Below are 20,222 nucleotides of genomic sequence, written 5' to 3'. Positions count from 1 at the left end.
GTAAACCCCAAATGCGCCTTCCTGGTCCACATAATTATTACATAGATACATGTAAATCTAAACAATATCTGACATCTATCGTCAGATATTACAAATATCGTATTAATACGATAAATAACGATGAATAACTTTCATGTAACAATATGAATTTTATATTCGATAAACAACCACAGAGACATCTATGGTGAGCAATATGGCGAAACCTAAGATATAACAATAACTAAAGGTTCGCAACAGAAAATTGGGAAAGAAACGCCAATTTTACAGGAATCGTTTCAATGAAAATCAGAAAAATTGGCAAATTCTGATAAGAAACGATCGACCTTGACAAACCAAGGTCTGGCCAATAGCGAGACTTAGCGGGAATCGAACTCGTAACATCAAGTACGAGATAATTCAACATTCACCACTAGACCACGCTATATGTTTTTGAGTTTTTTTTCTTATCACGATGTATACAATAACATTATAATAAGATAATACTATAAATATTAACAAGAAAAATAATATTTTAAATACATCATGATCGCTGAATCAGTCCTATTTATTATTAATAATAATAATTTTGTTATAATTTGTTTTGTTAGAAAAATAATAGTTGTTTTACCCGGCTTCGCTCAGTGTTTGTAATATAAACAGCTTAAACATGGCGAATCTAATAGTAAATATTAATTTGTTTTTTTATTCAATTTATTTAATAAAAAAGTTCCTCACTGGCGAATGTCGCCCTCTGCGCCCCCGGGGGCCTTCGCCCCGGCGCCTCTTGGGCCTTCACCCCCGTCCCCCGTCCCCATGTCGTCATGAAAATTTTTACTTGTTTTCGAAGTTTCCAACCATTATTCAACCAACAATACTTACAAAGTCTCTTTAGAAATTATATATTTGATAACAAAACAAAGACTTTAAATATCAAAATTAATGATATAAAAATGTGATTTGTAGTATTTTCTTTAAATTGTGTCAATTCTTATTGCTAAAGGTAACCATGACCAGGATGTCACCTGCAACTCTGCAAAAAAATGTTTTCGATCGCTGACCGTTCTCGCTGACAGGTGAACAGTGGGTCGCTGCAGCCGGCTCAGTGCGCACTCTCAGCACACGCGAGATCGACGCGTGCGCAAACAATAAGCCCTAGATGACCGGTGATCTATGTTTGAATCTTGCTAAATATCACATTAACATCTCTATAGTGTTAATTTGCCATGGGTGTTGAGTGAAAATAAGTAGCGTGTTTCAAACGACAGTACAAAATTAAAATTTATAATCCACCGACATTCGCGTCGAATGTGTCAATTTGAGCTGTGAAATTACAGTGTTGTGCATTGATTGGATTAAATTATAAGGTATTTATAAAATATTAATTATATAATACAATTTTATTGTTAAATGAACCTTTCATAAAATAAGGAGAAGCTAGTATGGGTTGGTGTTTAAATTTTATTTTAATATTATATAATATATACGTAAGTTCTTAAGTGAAGTTAGTCGAACTGGCTGCGGAATGGTTCACATTGGTGGAAAATTCGGTGACATTAATTTAGTTCGAAAAGGCTTTTAGCCTAAATTTAATGAGAATCAAACTCAGAGCAAGACGACTTTATCTTACAAAACTCGTTAACATTCCAAACTATATATTCGATCAACTTTTAAACGAAACGAGCCATATATTGTCAATTTACACGGTCATCTTCGACTAAATGCACTTTTAGTGTTTTCATTATGAGTTAACATTTTTCCACACTAGGAAATTCTTTACTATTTCATAATTTAACCGTGTAAAACTATTTTGGATTATGCAATCGATTCTAATATGATTATTTGTCGCTAAATTCGACGGTCGTTTTCAATTTAGCCGTTACTAGAAAGTAATTGATTTACATCAACGATCGGTTAGGCTTTCATTTCCCGTATTTATTTTGATTCTTCACGTTTACGCGCTTTTATATCAGCAGTTGTAATGTATTTTCTAAGTGATTGTAGCTGTTAAATATTTATGTAGAGACACAAGTAAAGAATTGTAGAAAGTTGTTGACGACAGCGACAAAGAAAAATTACCGGTAAACGAATTTTGCATTAAAATTAATGCGATTGTGTTTATTTTTAAATGTACACCTCGACAAGCGTTTAATACCTATGGACAAAAATTATAAATCTTCTTTTGAATTACGAGCGCAATAAATCTTGTTGATATCCTGCTGAGTAATTTAAAGCGATAAATTTTCATCGAAAAAATATATTATACATATATTGCGTATATAAAGTACACATGTCCATTTATATACAGTTAAAATGAAAATTGAAAATTTTTCACTTTGACACAAGCAAATGCGGTAAAAAAAATCGGATGTTCAAAAAAACGCATGAACCAGATTTGTCAATCAAAGTGACCCAGTCACGAAGTCTGTTATCTTTTTTATATTTAAATATAACCTTTGAAAGAAACCATCTTCCCGTTTTACGCTTATCATTACTTTTAAATTGTATCCATCCAATCCAATTTCAATAAAATATTGTATATATTAAACGTAAACGTATATTACATATTTCGCATACGAATATCATAAATCTGTATTTTAAAATACAGCTCGAACCATAGCTGTCGGAAAAACAGGAAGTTGACTTAAAATATTGATTCGAAATTGTGTACACAAAAAATAATAAAACCCGAATAAACCATTAAGATAAGGATTGTAAAATCTGGCCATAAAATATGATAGCCACTAGAGCTTTTCGCCAAACGACATTTGTGGGAGGGTTGAGTAAAATATGGTTACAAATATATTAAACGAAGTTTTTACAGACAAACAAACGTACCGAGAATCAAACTTGGGATGTGTAAATTGAGATAAGACTGCTCGTACACAAAATTTAAAGACCAATCCGAAAGATATGGAATTACATATATATAATTTGACTGTAATAAATCTTGTTACAGAGAGATAAAGAAATTATACGCTACGGAGAACATTTGCATGTTACACCATATACATTTTTTTTCATTTCAAATACTTTTCGTTTCTATTTTACGTGTACAGTCGCTTCGGCTTGAAATAAAATAAAATATAAACTTCGTTTTTGTCACCCAAATTTGCTTAAGAATCGGAAAAATATTCTAATTTCGTTGACGCGACATATTGTCAAACGAGATTATCGCTATAACACCATAAAATACTTGAATAAAATGCATTAAGTATACTCATTAAAATAGATGATTCCAGTTGATAAGCCTAGTATTTACTTTTACTACACTGACTGTGACTTAAATTATCCAGTCAATCGTATATTGTCGTTAATAGCCCATTTCGAGTAATATTACGTCGGCATTCCTATGATATCCTGAAATTTCAGTAAATACAGATATTTATTTTCAAACGAAAATGTCAATTGAAAGCTTTGTTGCTTAAAATAATATTGAACTTTTGATTGAAAAAAATAATAAAAATATATTATCGCTGGAAATGAAAGAAAATAGGAATACTAGAAGTATGAAATATATGTATGTATTATATACTGACACTGAACTGACACAATAGGATTAAAAGAATGGATAGAATTAGATCAAAATAGATACTCGAATGTCATCCAATATGATGTAAACGTCTTGAATCAAATAGGTTATTAAATAAGAGATTGAACAATTATGATGAAAATATTTCTCATTTGACATTGATTGCTAACAATTAAAAGTGTAATTTTCAAAATATGTACATAGATTACTTGATAATTAATACTTGTAATTTTTTTATTAATTGCATAGACTATAAAATATTAAGATTAGACTTGCATAAGATTAAACGTTTTATCAAATGCCATAACATCAAGGTTTCTATGCATTATCCGCTGAACACAATGAGTGCAAACAAATTAATTCGCAGCTGGAGTGCATCAATCTTGCACATCTGAAATCAAATATGAAAGACCTACTACAATCGAATTCGCTATGAGGTCGACTAACAGGTCCATCGTACATATAGGTATAATATGTATACGGTTGTGAAAATTACAAATCTATCATTAGCCGGCATATGTTCGCCTCTGAGACATGGACATGAATCGAATACCATGGAAAAATATGTCCATAATGGCACATCTACGAGATATGTACGTATAGTTGATCTCGCCATACACTATATAATTAAATATGTATACAGTGATCTTATGCCTAATGATACGGTCTGATTGTATAAAAAATTGCCGATACTTCCACGCGAGAAAATCGAATATTGTTGAATTGATGTGTATATTTGTAACGCTACAATGATCAAACGTATCCTGGAAGATTATAAATATGGCATAACTTATATATATATCAAATTTACTGAAAGTACATATACTACTCGAATTCATGGTTTGTTATTGAGATAATAAATCATGCCTAGTTTAAAACGGCACTTTAACACAAAAATAAAAAAGTATATTATGATAAGTATAAAATCCTAATAAATATATTTAAATAAGAAACAGATCGTATTAGATAACTATGGTGTAAAAATTATTTGAATTGTGCATACCAAATACAATAGTATAGTAATAAACATTTATGTGTTTATTGCTTTCGTAATCTTTGTTTCTTATATTTATTATTCTATGCTAATTATTCGTCCAGGTATGAGTCTGTATACCATTATTTATGGTTGTTTTGATTTCTGGGTAGGCAATGTGTTTATATGACCTTGTCTTAATCGCGATTACATGGATCATTTCCTTTGAATTGCATCATAAAAGTAATGCGCGAAAATTCACATTTAAATTTGTAGACAAATGCACAATTAATTGCAATTACTCATCTCTAAATTACAATTTAATTAAGCTTAGGTCTATCTTTGATTTAAATCGAAGTAAATATCATCCGAAAAATTATAGAAACGTTTATTTCAACGTAATGAAAACAAGCAGGAATCACGCTTGTGTGTACTCACTGATTATATTAATTACGTACGTATGTACGTAATTAATATAATCATACGTGTGAAGCGAACATATTGTCATAAGCAATTAAATCACAAATTCGGCAAATTTTGTAGGAAAAGGGATATCCGACCTCTGTTATTTGGAACGAGGTAAACGTTTTTAAAATTGAACGAAATAAAATTTTTAATTTTGAATATTTATCGATGGCGGCTTTCGCTCATAAGCAGTCATTGAATTCGTTTTTTTTTTAATTTAATCACAATAAAGGAAAACAACCTTCAAATAGTATTTTAATCGTAAATGGCGTTTTCTCTTGTGCAATTCGCGTATCCATTGTAAACGCTTTTAATCACATCTGAATAGTAATATTATTTTCCTCTATGACCCAAATTCTTCATAGAAATACATATACATATGTATGTATGCACATTTGAAAAATTATCATATACATTGGCAATAATGATAAAAAAAATCTATCTAAATTAAAATTTTAACATATAAATCACTTACACTGATGGAAAATAATTAAAAGATCACACTGGACGCTCTTTCGATTCGAATTATAACGATTTACTGTTTAATTGTACCGGAAAATCATTCATACGATTTTTAGTAAATATGCTGATTTAATTTGAAATAAATCATTCCGCATTTATAACAGCACTAATTTAAAATTTCACTCTCATCTTGGAAAAACGATCATTGATTCGAAAATTTTCCTTTTTCACAATTAAAATCATTGAATAATCAATTTCTATCACGGTATTTCAAAACCTATGGATATATTACGAGTACACATATGCAACGTTCAAATTAACATTGACAGCTGGTATATTCAAACACTACGTATAGTCAAATGGCAATATTTACTTTGTGTTGTACATATCGTAAATAAATGTCACGCGTCTTTAAATATTAACGTGTAAATATATATACATATATATTATAGGTTTATTCAAATCTTCATTAAATAGCGGAAAGTCGATCTTAGATCTTATATTATTATTAATATAAAATGCAGTAATTCCACCCAAATAAAAATACATATATGGAAAATTGTATATATATGTACATATCATCATGATCATCATCATTTACAGCCATCATCATCCACTTTTGGACGAAGGCCTCTCCAACACGCTTCTATTCGTGTCTGTTTTGGGTGACTCTAATTCATCTCATCCCGCAGATTTTTATGATTTCATCCACTTATCTCCCCTGTGGCCTTTATTGCATCCTTTTACATTCTGTCGGGTACCATTCAAGCACTTCTTTCGTATATTTATAGTATTTTCTTCTAGCTACGTGATCCGATATTGATAATATATTATTTACACTTTTATTTCATGTTTTTAATATAGAATTAAAAATTTTTTAAATTCATAAAAATAAATTGTTGGTTCTTTTGTTTATTTCTAGGTTCTGACGTTTTCATAGCATTTTTTAAATATTGTGTGTTGCAAAGCATTCATTTTGAAGTTATTATTTTCCTAAAAGCCATAGATAGTTGTATAGGTACATATGTAAATATGTAACTCGATTGCTTTCAATACGATTTAAATAAGAGAAAAGTATATAGAACAGGTTTGCACACATTTAGACCAAATATTAGAATCGAAACTAACAACAAGTGGTTGCTAAGTTGTTGTTTAGAATAAAATGTTCGAATTTGTATCGAAGTTGTTTGATCTGTTTTGACACGCGTACCTAGAGAAAGTTTAATGGAAGCAACGTCTGATTTTAAGGTACCATTCAATTTCTTTGAATATATTATTCACACACTTGAAAAGTTTATAGGCGCTTTTCTCGCAAACCAAAGCGGCTTTTTAACGTCGTTTGCGAACTAATTTACGCGCTCTACCGATAACATAGCGGAATATCGAACGATTTTCATTTCCTTTTGACTTGGATACGCGCCACTTCCTATTTTTATAAAATGCAGCAATCAGAACTGTTCTAAATTGGATTTCAATAGACGTCGTGTTTTGCTAAAATCACACGGGAGTCGGTCCGTTTGCGTCTGCTATGCCGGTCGTACATAACCTTTAATTTCCGAAGTCGATCTTCGACCTTTATTCCGACTCTTTTACCCATCTCTGCAATCTTCTCGGTCGTGTATTTGCGGGATAACACACTGGGATGATGCTTAATCTCGTCCAGAGTGATGGTTTATGTTTCCGGGTGATGTAGGAGTGGCTGTTGAGAGTCGAGAGCCAATATGCAATGAATTGCACCGCGAAGGCTAACCGCCTCGGGTTCGCAGACCCCATCTATGTATGTTTGCTATGATTTGGACATTAATATCATCTTCATATAGTGGAGAAAGCATTGCCAATTCAAATTTATTCGAATTTTTTAATTTTGATTTGTATTCAGCGAGCGTAGGCGCGGAAAGGCACAAAAATACGTGTGTATTGTATCAGTTGAAAGTCATTAAATATGTTTTAGTTGCATTTATTTTGTTAAGTGAAAGTAGTTTTGACTGATGATAATTGGTTTTTATGGAATGATTTATCACTTAAATTATATCAAATTCGCTACTTTATAATATAAAAAATTCAAATAATTTTTTGACTTCAAATTATTTAGACAATCACATATTCTACTAGCGTTATTAGTTTTTTTTACACATTGGGATCATTACAATATTAATATTAAGACGCATAAAATTATGTTATTAAATTGTTTACAACTGGATTATGTATTTTATAGCCTCGTTTCTAATGTGACTAATTATTCATATCGGATTCAATTTGTTACATTTTTATTGTGTCGTTTTGCAAGTTAACGGATATCATTCATTTATTAAATCTGATAAAATTTATTCTTTTTCTTATCAAATATTTGTGTCATTTGTAAATCTGCAGAATAGACTAATGGTTAGCATATAATGCTTTGAACATAGTGGTCACGGATTCAAATCCCACTGGTTTCTGCTGGCCAGACCTTGGGTTTGTGACTCCAGGTCGATCGTTTCCTAGCAGAATTCGCCAATTTATCTGATTTTCATTTAAACGGTTCCAATAAATTGACAACCTTACCCATTTTCTCGCAAAATCTCGAGTTTTCAGCAATCTCGAATTTCGTTGAATTGAATAAAATGCTACAAATTTACAAATTTGACCATACTGTCTCTGTGGATGTTAATTGATATGTATAATATTATATTGACTGAATTTCACTGAATTGTTCAAAATTCTGCAAATTTACACATTTAACCATAGATGTCTCTGTGGATATTAATTGATATGAATTTATGTACTTTGTATAATACCAATAATATTTGTATTAAATGTAAAATGTTTCTGGCTAGGAAGGCGCGTTGGGGTTACCTGTTAGGCCTTCCTGGTATAAAAGATAAAATAAATAAAAAAAACCGTATTATGGACCTCTTAAAATGGTTCAATTATAATCGTTTATAGTGTTTTTTAGTAAAATAAAATGAAACAGTAAAAAACAAAAAATGGGTTTTCATTATAACTTTAGATTTTTTTGTTGCAAATTATGAGGGAAATTCGCATTTAAGAAACGTAATATAACGTCTTTTATAAGAAACATTTTGTGGTTATCGTAGCGTGAAAATCTCGTCTCTTATCTCATTAATTGGTTCTATATAAAAACCTTCAATGAAAACGAAAAAAAAAACAATTAACGGAAACTTTGAGGTGGTCATTTCGTTAACGACTTTTTTTTCATAAGACGATCTTCTCTATGAAAACGTATAAATAATTTCCTTTTAATGAACTACATAGTTTATTTAACAGCCTCCCAATCATCGATGTCAATATTCGTGGTCATTAATGCGTATTGTATTCAAACACGACCAAATCGACCGAAACGACCTAAACTGACGACGCACTATCGAAAACATTGAGAGCCATGAAAAATAGCCTTTATTGATTAAAAGCGTTTTTTTCAACCTTTCAACTCATAAAAAAGCCCATTTAAGTGATGATTTCGTTTGCTCTAAATTACTTTTGTATTCTACTATTTTGTCAGCCTACTTCTCATATGCCCCAAAATGCATACTTATCACTGAAGTCAACTATATTTTTTAATTATACGCTTTGTGGATTATTTTAGGTTAATTAGATTAAAAATAAAAATTATCGCCTAACTATCGTCATTACTTCTAACGTATTTTGGGTTATTTAAATTACACTAAGCCCAAACTTAATAATTATAATAAGATACAAGGCCTGTTTTTGCATTGAAGATATTTTTTACATAACTTTATTTGTATTTTAATTAAGTTTGTTATTAAAAGCTTTGTTTTTTTAACAATTTTCAAATAATTAAAGCATGCTGTATTACGAATAAGAGGAATCTTGTGTGACATCGTAAGTTCAGCTAAAATTGAATTTCTTAACTGGCTCCAGTTAATAATCCTTCATTATTTATAATGTAACTGAATTATGATATTAAATATCTACAGGTTTAACCCTTCGTCAATCAACGTGAATACTCTAACTGTAACAGTTAACGGTCTAGCGTTTAGGCAATTCGACGATTTAGGGTGACCACACGCGCCGTATGCGCCCGTTTTTGCGGTGACCGTCGATTTGGCGAAATTGGCCAATCTCGTTAGCCCACAAAAAGTGTACATAAAGTACAATTAACGTTATTTTTTAGCGAAACGATTCGAACGTTCGATTCAAACGATTATTTGTCGAGTTTTTTCCGATTGACTTTTGCGGTCACCTTACTGTATTTCTTTGGTGTGGTTAATGGAATGCGATCTGAAATGAAATTTTCTCCTTTCATATTCGACGCAGGAGATAAAAGCGATATTTTTCCGATTAAATGTGTAATATTTTGTTGGCAGACTTATCTGTTACAGCTGATTATCCAATTATGACGGTGACAAGTCTTATTGGGTCGTCGAAAATCGTATTTGACTTACCTATATAATGTAATATTAGAAAAACAATAACCGTGTGAGGGGTCAGACAAAAGAAACGTTTCTATCCCAATTGTAATATATTGTTGCTGACGCGTCGGATGTCTTGAAAATACTTTTTTTTCGCATATTCAAAACTCTTGTACTCTGTGTACTCTACTAACGATCTTGGAATAATGTATGGGAAATTTTGTTAAAAGGTTCTCGGTTATGTCGTACAATAGTATTTTTTGATTGTTGAATATTGTTCTCTGCTATTTTGCTTCCGTATTTTTTGATTCCCATACACATTCGTTAATTTGACGTTTTGTCCAATTTACATGAACCGGTAGATGCAGAAGTGAGTCAAGTTCATTCTTATGAAACATTCATTCTTATAATAATTGAATTTTATCTTTCTTTTCATTTTATTTTAAACGAAACTTTATAACATTAACCTTTCTGTCAATCACGACACAAAATCATAAATTAATTGTTTTATTATTACTTAGAAGACGTTTAGCCGGTTATTGGAATGCTCGAATATATGAGCTTAAAATTGTTCATAAAAGTATCCCAGTTATGTAAAATAGAACCATACTTGATTAGTAAGAATTGTCTTTATTAAAAACTCCAGAAAGGTGTCCAACTGTTTCGTGATGAAACAGGTAAATAAAAAAAAGTGTTTATAATATTTAAGCATATTATACATTTTTATAGTTTACTAGTGGTTTTACCCGGCTGGCTACGCTATATATATGTCTCTTTAGAAATTATATGTATACCAGAATCCGGCGCCTGCCCGAAGAAAAACAGAAGGGGGGGAGGATGTTGATTATATTGAATGCTTCACTTAAATTACGTTAGATAAACTCTAATGGGATACGGTCGATCTGGATTTAATTATCATCCAGATCTTGTCATCAGCGTATATACATATGTGTGTATATCGATTGCATTGAGATTTTAGCCCTCGACCTCTCTATACTACGTAAACAATGGCTTAACCGGTGAACTACGCTGTGGCTTACGTTGTTAATTATTATTAAACATTGTTATTATTTCTTCGACATGAATAACTATTTAAATCATGTTATTATTAAACAAAATGAGAATCTTTGAATAATAGGCAAAGGTCGCAAGCTAAAAATTACATATAATAATATAGAAAATAATATGTTAATCGATTGTTAAATATTGAAGGTTGTATAATTGAATCGTTCACGTAAACAATAAGTACATACATATATACGATTCGTAGAATTTTTAATCATTGTTTTTGCTTAATGAAGTCACTATAAAACGTTCGCACGCGATACTATTTATTTACATACGAATAAATAACTCTTCAGTGTTGCAATCGATCGGAAAAGTGCGAACGCATTGCCGATTTTCATTTCCCACGATTTGCCATTGTCGCATTTCAAATAAGTATTTGCATGATTGTTTCGTGTGTGTATGTGTGTGTATGTTGAAACTTCCAAAGGTTTTGTCGAATCGTAAGTGACGACGATTCTCAGCTTTCCCATGGACACTTCGCTCCGCACAATCGTCGCCATTTGCATGCGAATTGCGAAATCTAGCCGCGTTTGGAAAACACAAGAGAGACTCTTTTTTACTATTTTAAGTAAGCATAGTTTGAAAGTTTGGTGTGTGTAGAATTTACTGTGCGACCGTTGCCGACGGAAGCGTCGAGATTTTCACGATGACTATTGCACAATCGATGCGCAAAAATTGCGCAATGCGATAAATCGCCGTGTGTTGTTGCGAAATGCATGCACCGAATAGATCCCGATTAATCCAACTGTCACGCTCTCGAAATGCACCTGCCATTCTATAAAATCACTCGTACGGTTGAATGTTGATCGTGTACTGAGATTTGATTGAAAAAATTTTTTGATGATTTTTTTCTGGGTTAAATTTTAGGTTGTAACAATTTTAATCAACATTTTATTCATGTTTTTTGTAGGATTTTGTAGGATTTTGTTAAAAAAACATATTACATTATGGCTAATGGTCTTTTCATAATATTTCATTGTTGACTGTTGAATGATAAATGTAACAATATAAAAAAACATATATCTGAAGAATTTAGTTATATTCATACTGGCACAGGTCAGACCAGCAATTGCACGTAAGCAGCAGTACAAAAATTATTTTTTGGTACATTCTATATGGACACATTTAGATTTATTTATTTTACAATTTCGCCATAGATACAGCAGTACATATCACCGTCACGTATCAAGCAAAATCGGTTTACTTTGGCCTCTGTGGAAATATTCATGTACAACGTGACGTCATAGTAGCGGGTGCACCCGTACTAACAAAAGTGCGCATGCGCATGTCAATATTTTCGGAAACGTCAAATTTTGACAATGATTATATGACTCAAGCAATATTGCGCCGTATCTTCACGCGCTGTAATGTACAAGTAAGACGATTTTGCCCATGTATGAATAGATTAATAGAACTAGTCTTTTACGCGCACCGATATACCTTGCTGAATAGTATGAATAGACCTAGATCAAAATTAGTATTCGGTTTTTAAAACCAAAAGTATTTAAAAAATTTAAAATCAGTCACAAAATTTAGGCTCAGAAAATCATTCGATTATCCGTATAAGACGAATCTTCATATGTCAACTTGTAAGGCAACTTTTAAAGTAAATTGACCTATGTTTTTTTTAATTAAATATACATATATAATATGTGCTATGACAGGAATTACTCCATGGTGACACAAACAGTTTATACATTGGTACTTATAAATTTTCAAAAATAACAGGATATAGAATACAATAGAATATATAGAGACATCTATGGACAATCAATATTTTTTTTGATAAACAGTAAATTTACGAGAAACACATAATGTAGGTAACATTTTATAAGATCCAAGATGCAAACAAATTCAAGATGCTAATTACTCGAATTTGCGAGAAACTGAGGGGGATACCGATTTAATGGGTCCGTCACAATAATTAAGCTAGAAAGATTGAAAGATTCCAACAGGAGACCTTTGGTTGATCTTTGTTTTTACTACAAGATCTCGCCAGCAGCGTATTTGGCCGGGACTTGAGCCCACGATCTCTCTATTGATATGAAATAGTTCTAACATTGCTCAACGCAGTGGCTAAATTAGATTAAATTAAAATAAATGCGTATATTATGTATTTAGCCATATATGCATTTAACTCGATACTGGTAATATTTATAATACATCGACTTATGTATATAACAAACTTTACAAGAATTGAAAATATATGTACATAGGTGCATTATACATATGTATATATGTTTATATGAACATATCTAAAAGGCTTTTCAAAAGCTTTTATATCAATCTTTTTATGTACGCAAAACAATATAGCATTTATACGTATCATTGATATTTTTTAAACGATCGCGATTGCTTTTCAAATAAAGTTTTAAAAGCTTTATTTCAAACTCCATTCTCTGAACAATAACTTCGCCAGACACTATTAACTTTTAAGTGATAAAGCTCGATGCAGAAAAAAAATTAATAGAGCATACTTCCAAGAATCTTTCGAGTAATAAATACGAACGATCGGGACGTGCAAATAGCCCATTGCATTGTAACCGTTCAAGAATGTCCACAAACCACCCTCTCGAGCCCCCATCTCTCGTCGAGAGCAAACTTTAAAGAGCTTAAATAAAAATTCCACTCGACTATTAAAAAGCTCGATAACACTCTATCCACAGCATCCACACTGGGACCGACCAGCTCCGTTTTAATTATAGGACGTGCCGCGTTCAATTGAAAGTTTTCCATTATAGAAAATGGCCGGTTAATAGACGACGGTGTTATCGAATCGAGACCGAGACAACTGAGAACGATTTTCCTCCTTTTGAAAATACGTATGTATGTATTATTCGTTCGGCGGCGAAAGGTATCTATTATTATTATCTCTCGGACTCGATCTTACGATTCATAATTGCACAGGACTAACAATTCCCTCCGATCGGATCCAATCGAATTTGTAATGAGGGACGATCGCATTAGTATCCTTCGTAGTTGATAAATGCACTGGCTTCTCTCTCTCTGTGTATAATTGAAAGTTAGATTTATCTGCCTGGATGTGTATACAATATATATCGCTTTTGAATTTATGCAAATGCTTTCTGGTCGAGAATGCTGTGTGTACTTTCTACGAAGGTTATTCAGCAGGTGTAGGTTTACATATTTCGAGATGCTGTATTATTTTATATCTAACAGTTACACTTTGATGCCAATAGTACAACTCAATGAATTATGTTTATTACAGTAAACAAGTTTAAGGCAAAATACACTTAGTTGCTCGAGTTGTTTTGTTTTATATTTCTTGTTCGTTGGGCAATGCTTAGCTTTAATTCTTTGTAACTCAAATAGGATTAGATTTATGCATTCTGCACTCGCCCAAAACAAGTATGAAACAAGTATGTGCTGGAAACGGGTGGAGCTGTACATATACATATATTTACAATAGTATGATCAGGAGTAGTATTTTCAATTTGTAAATTTATAAAAACATATCCGAACTTTCCAACGTTGCTCAGGTGAAGGAGAATCGGAATAAGGTAAAAATACCTTATTTATTTCATTTTATTTACACATACATACATATATCAGGAAGCCCTAACAGGTAATCAATCCCCAATGCGCTTTCCTGATAAATTATGAACATCGGTAAAGAATATATAAAGTAATTTTTACAGAGCATCATAGATACATCTATGAATAAATTTGGATTTTTGCAGCATTTTTACAAATCAGCGAATTAGGGATGCTAAATGACTCAATATTTGCAAGATATAGGTATTTGTCGGAACCGTTTCAATTAAAATCAAATGAATTGGCAAACTCTGATAGGAAACAACCGACCTGGAGTCACATATCCAAGGTCTAACCAGCAGCACCAGGCAGGTATTGAACCCGTGACCAATTAGTTTGAAAACATTACAGTCCATCCACTAATCAATGCTGCTTATTTGTATAAAGAATATGCTTGTATATAGTATTTATAGATATATGTATGTAAATAAACAATATGCGTGAATACAATCCCGAGTATCTCGGTTGCAAAACGTTCTCCTTTCTGCAAACTATAAATACAACGTTACTGAAAAGTGAGTCCTGTCTACGAACGGACGTTTCATCAAAATTGAAACTGGTTATTAAAATTGAAAGGCACCACTTAAAAGGTTAACAGCTTATCGTACTAAAACCCTACAGGCATTGCATATGTATGTTTTCGATTACATCATATTTTTCATACATTATCCTGATCTCTTCACGAACATCATATTCAAATTTCAAATTGAATCATTTGTCCAATAAGTTTAAGTCGAATTCAACAGAAAACGTATCCCAAACAATGATCCACTCATTTCAGTCTAAAAAGCCTCGCTGCTTAACTTAAATCATATATGTATGTACTCTTCAAGTATCGATTTTTTTTTACTTGTACATTGACACATGATATATGGCTTCATGGGAAAATAGATAGTAGCATCGGCACAATTTCGATAGCAATCGTCATTTATCAATGTAGTGCTTCAATGCAACGACAGTAAGCAGAGAGAAAAAAATGCAAGTGATTGACAGTTTCGATTCCGACGGCCATTACGTCTACTCGCTCTTGGCTAATTTTCTTTTGTGCTCTCCACAAAGAGACACTGACTAGTCGACGATCGGTTTCAGCCTCATTAGCCCCGAATGTGTGTGTGTGTAATTTTTTTTTTCGCGGTCTGCTGCGCAATTATCGCCTATTTGGAAAAGTGCACCTGCGAGTACGTATTTATATATTATGTGTACTGGTATAGTATTGGATCAGTGGAGCAGAGCAGCGCAATGGAACAAAGGGTGTACGCGTTCGAATACCGAAGGGACATGTTTATTGGCCGGTCAGGTGCGGCCTTTGCTGACTGACCGAACTATTTAAACGGGTATCAATAGTACCTACATATATATCGTGGACAGACAATAATCACAAATCAAACTGGCCCGAGTCTGTGCTCGGAGTGTGTATCCCAGTATCTTCGTGATGCTCTCTACGCGTTTTTTCGAACGAATGAGGTTGATTTTTGGTATATTTTATTTTAATGCATACTAGTAAGTGTATAATAATAACCAGCGGCGTGGACTAGTGGTTAACATATTATGCTTTCGAGCAGAGTGATCACGGGTTCGGGTCCCACTAGAGTCTCGCTGCTGGCCAGACCTTGGTTTGTGACTCCAGGTTGATCGTTTCTTATCAGAGTTTGCCAACTTTTCTGATTTTCATTGAAACAGTTCTTGTAAAACTGGCATCTCCTTTCTTATCTTTCTTGCTAATCTCAAGTTATTCAGGGTCTTTAGGTTCACCAATTTGATTATAAGAATGCTGTGAAAATTTCCCTATACATGTCACTGTGGATGTTTGTATGAAGTATCCAATGACATTTATGTTGAAAAAGTCTAGTTGGCATTTGCCACACTGAGATGGATAGCGAGTGACCAGGACTTATTTATTTTATTATTTTATTTATTTATTCAATCAAACATGCACACTCAAACAGACAGCTCCAGATAGCTCCAACACGACGAATCAAACAGATAGCTCCAACGCGACGAGTGTGATATACAGATTAAGAATTATTTAAACGGTTCCACGACATAAGATCCAATGATATAAGATCACACACACATTGATTAAAAACGACATCTATGGTCAAACGATTAACAGCCACAGAGACATCTGTGGGCAAATTTTTGCAGCATTTTCACATCGGTGCAAATCGACAGGCTGAAGAATTCGAATTTTCGTGAAAGGGTAGGACAGGGTTTGCCAATTTCATATCAATTGGCAAACTGATAAAAAGGAGGTATGTAAAAAATGATCGGCCAGCAGCATACGGTATAGAACCCGTGACCACACAATTGAAAGCACTACATGCTAACCATTTATCTATGCTGCTGTTTTATTTTATTTCTCCAAATATACTGAATGAAAGGTCTTCATATGTTATGTATACCTTATTAAAACCTCTATAATTCGAATTACGTAATTTCTAAATAAAAAAATTCATCAATATAAACAGAAATAATTATTTTCACGAGAAGCTCCTTATACATGTGTCTCACAGATGCAAAAGAGAATGGGGAATTCAGTACGCGCCGCGCTCAAGGGTCAGTGTGAGAATGATATCCGTCTTGGAATGACGGCTCTGCTTCAGCCGCTATTTTTTTCATCTACTGTACATATTTTATATTATTCAACGTTTAATGAATTATTGTAATTAGATTTTCATAGCTAATTACAATAATTAACCTCGCAGATATTGCATTATTTCAAATTAAAACACATTTTTAACAGCACTATGGCTAATGGAATTTTTTAGCACAGTAAGGCAAATTTAAATAAAGTCAGGTAGATATACATACATACATCTAAAGGCTATGTATATATTTTTTTCAATGGATGAAGTTATCATATTTTATATTTAAAGTTGAAAAATCTGTTGTATGTTAAGATAGTTATGTTTACTAGGTATAAATATGTACATACATACATATGTACGCAGACATATTACTATAATCCTGCCTGTTTTGGAAGCTGTCCAAAACATTATCTTATAATTCCTTCATCCGTTAAAGCCGTTTAAAATATTTGAAAATTGATTTCTTTGGTTGAAATTTAAATTAATCAAAAATTCGTTATTACCAGATTCATATAAGTTGATAAGGCAAATTTTAAAACAATTAAAACCTTTGAGTTTTCTTTTGAGATACATATATTAAGCCCTTTTAAAATCATTCCAATAATTTATGTTCTATTAGTTCAATATTATCAAGAAATCAAATAATTTATGAATCGTCTCTTATATTTAATAAATTAATATTGTTGCCATGATGCTATTACAGGATGCCTCAACCTATAGTTTTTTAACTTGTACCATTTTATATTATAAATTTAAATTAAATTTATAGATTATTAATTTGAAATTATATATATTCAGATAGTGGTGACAAATAGTAGATAGCTTGGTTATTAATTGTGTGAGGAACCGTTTCAATAATGAAATCAGTTAAATTTGTAAACTCTGATTGGAAACGATCGACCTTGGAGTTACGTATCCAAGTTCTGACCAGCAGCACTGCAGAAATTCTCGATTCAATCGAGGCCAAATCATGGCTCGAGCCCGGGACCCCTTAGTGGTTAGTATTAACGTAACCACCGAGCTAAACTACTGGTATCATAGGACGATAGGATAAAAAGATGAGCAAAAACTCACGATGACTCAAAGCTGAGAAAGGTGTATCTGTTTTGAATACTGGTTTTATGATGACGGATTTGATCTGGCATTTGTTCTATTTTAGCTTCAGTCTTGTATGTTTTTGACTATGCCTAATATACAGATGCTGTGCGTAAAATTGAAAGCTCCCATTTGCCCGGTAGTAGTGCAGTAGTGGGTCAACTTAAACTCGTTCCACCGAATAGGGTTATTAGGTAAATAATCTAACGTGTGTAATAGTCACGGTCAGTTCACTGTTATACATAATTATTTTATAGCCGTTGTAAACGTGAACGCCTCCAGATACGTAAAGCTCGTCTCGGGTGCATTTCATTAAAATGAAAGTATTACGTAGTTATGAATCACACATGTGTTTGTGTGCCCGTAACGGATGAGCAATGGTTATCTTCTTAATGAAAAAAACTGGTATTTGTCTACATACATGTACTAGAAAAGTTAGTGTTAAAAACTTTCGACGCGGTGTTATTAAAAAAATGAATGTAATAATTTATATGATTATATGTATGATTGAGATGTATTTTATACATAGATATACATTCGAGTGTATTTAATATGATGATAATATGCACATAATAAAAGCAGACGGACAGACTGATAAAATTCGATAGCGAATTTTCATTTTGCGACATGCAGTGGTGCTGAAGTTGGCGTAATTAGCGCTTCCACAGATTCGGTTTAAGTTAGGTCGAGTTAAATTAAGTAAAATTCTACGAGATAAACTTACTTTATATGCACTAACTTTCTAACCATGTTTGTGCTTAAACTACATATGTATTTTCTTATCTTCTTTGGTGCTAACCCGGATTTTTACTAACAGAAAATTTTAATGAAATCATATTTACAGTTGCATATGTATGTAGTTTTTCATAAATTCAAACTTTTAAATTGGTTATTCTAAATTGTAAATATTTCTATCCCAGTCTAATGATCTATAGGAATCTATTATTGGTAGGATTATTTATGAATCGCATTTTGTGGTATGAAATTATGTCACACTAAATAAATCTACTCGCATCATTCAAAGGCAACAATAAATGTGCTGTAGTAAATTCATCAAACATTTTTTTTATATATATTTTCGATTGAGTGTTAGTTCAATAAATCGGAATGTCATTTATAAAAATGGATGCTGTCACAAAACAAATTAAAAATGATGTTTTAAATGTGGAAATTCAAGTCCGACAGCTTTTTTCCTTGATATGTTTTTCGAGCGATAATTATTGCATTAATGATAACACATTTGTAAAAACTGTAAAGGTTTTGAAAAAAAAATATTTGAGTGCTATAAAAAGTTAACAAAGGAGATAAATATTTCAATTTAGAATTGATTAAATCTTATATCGTGAATGTGAAGGTTTTCAATGGTTTAATTATAGAACCATAATAAAATACAACACAGCGTTTCAATACTGATTTAAAAGATAGTAAATCCTGTAAAAGAAACATACGTATTGTAATTGGCCAGGAAGACCCTTGGAATATACCTGTTAGGCCTTTCTGGTATATATATATATATATATATATATATATATATATATATATATATATATATATATATATATATATATATATATATATATGTATAAATAAATAATAAATAAAAGATCAAAATTAATAGCACTGTTTAATGTTGATTCAATTCAACCTGTTTATAGCATAGTCTATTATTGAATTAGCTGCACATTTTAACTTGCCATGTATGGCAGATAATCAATTGTGATTTTAAATTTCATTTGAGTGTTGTAGAAGGTTTACAAGGAAGATAAATATTTTAATTTTGAATTAATTAAATCTTTTGACATGAATGTGAAGATTTTCAGTGATTTCATTATAAAAATATAATGCGTTGTTTTATTTTATTTTATTTTATTTTATTAATTGAAAAATCAACAGACAGGATGTACATAGATATGTATAAAAAAACAAATAGTAAATAAATAATATATGTAACATCCGAGTCCAATAATAGATTTTTACAAAAATGAAAAAGATAAATACAAGGAAAACAAATTAAAAAGTAAAGAATAAAGGCATGACAAAATATGTAGAACATTTCATAATTAAACTATAGTATTAAAATATTTGGAAAAGGTTATAAAATAGAATATAAGAAGAAATTGAAATTTACAAATATA

General features: G+C 31.7%; 1 protein-coding gene across 1 annotated transcript in view; it reads left to right on the top strand.

Annotated features, from left to right (window-relative positions):
* Nucleotides 1-1,080: 1,080 nt before the first annotated feature.
* Nucleotides 1,081-20,222, top strand: part of mwh (multiple wing hairs) — a 124,119-nt gene continuing 104,977 nt past the window's right edge. Inside the window, exon 1 of the mRNA XM_077440904.1 lies at nt 1,081-1,343. The gene's annotated coding sequence lies outside the window, so the exon portion shown is untranslated. The remainder of the gene's footprint in view (nt 1,344-20,222) is intronic.

Source organism: Arctopsyche grandis, chromosome 11 (genome assembly GCF_051622035.1).
Source record: "Arctopsyche grandis isolate Sample6627 chromosome 11, ASM5162203v2, whole genome shotgun sequence".
NCBI lineage: Eukaryota > Metazoa > Arthropoda > Insecta > Trichoptera > Hydropsychidae > Arctopsyche > Arctopsyche grandis.
Note: the sequence above shows the minus strand (reverse complement) of the source record. Positions and strands in the feature narration are given on the sequence as shown.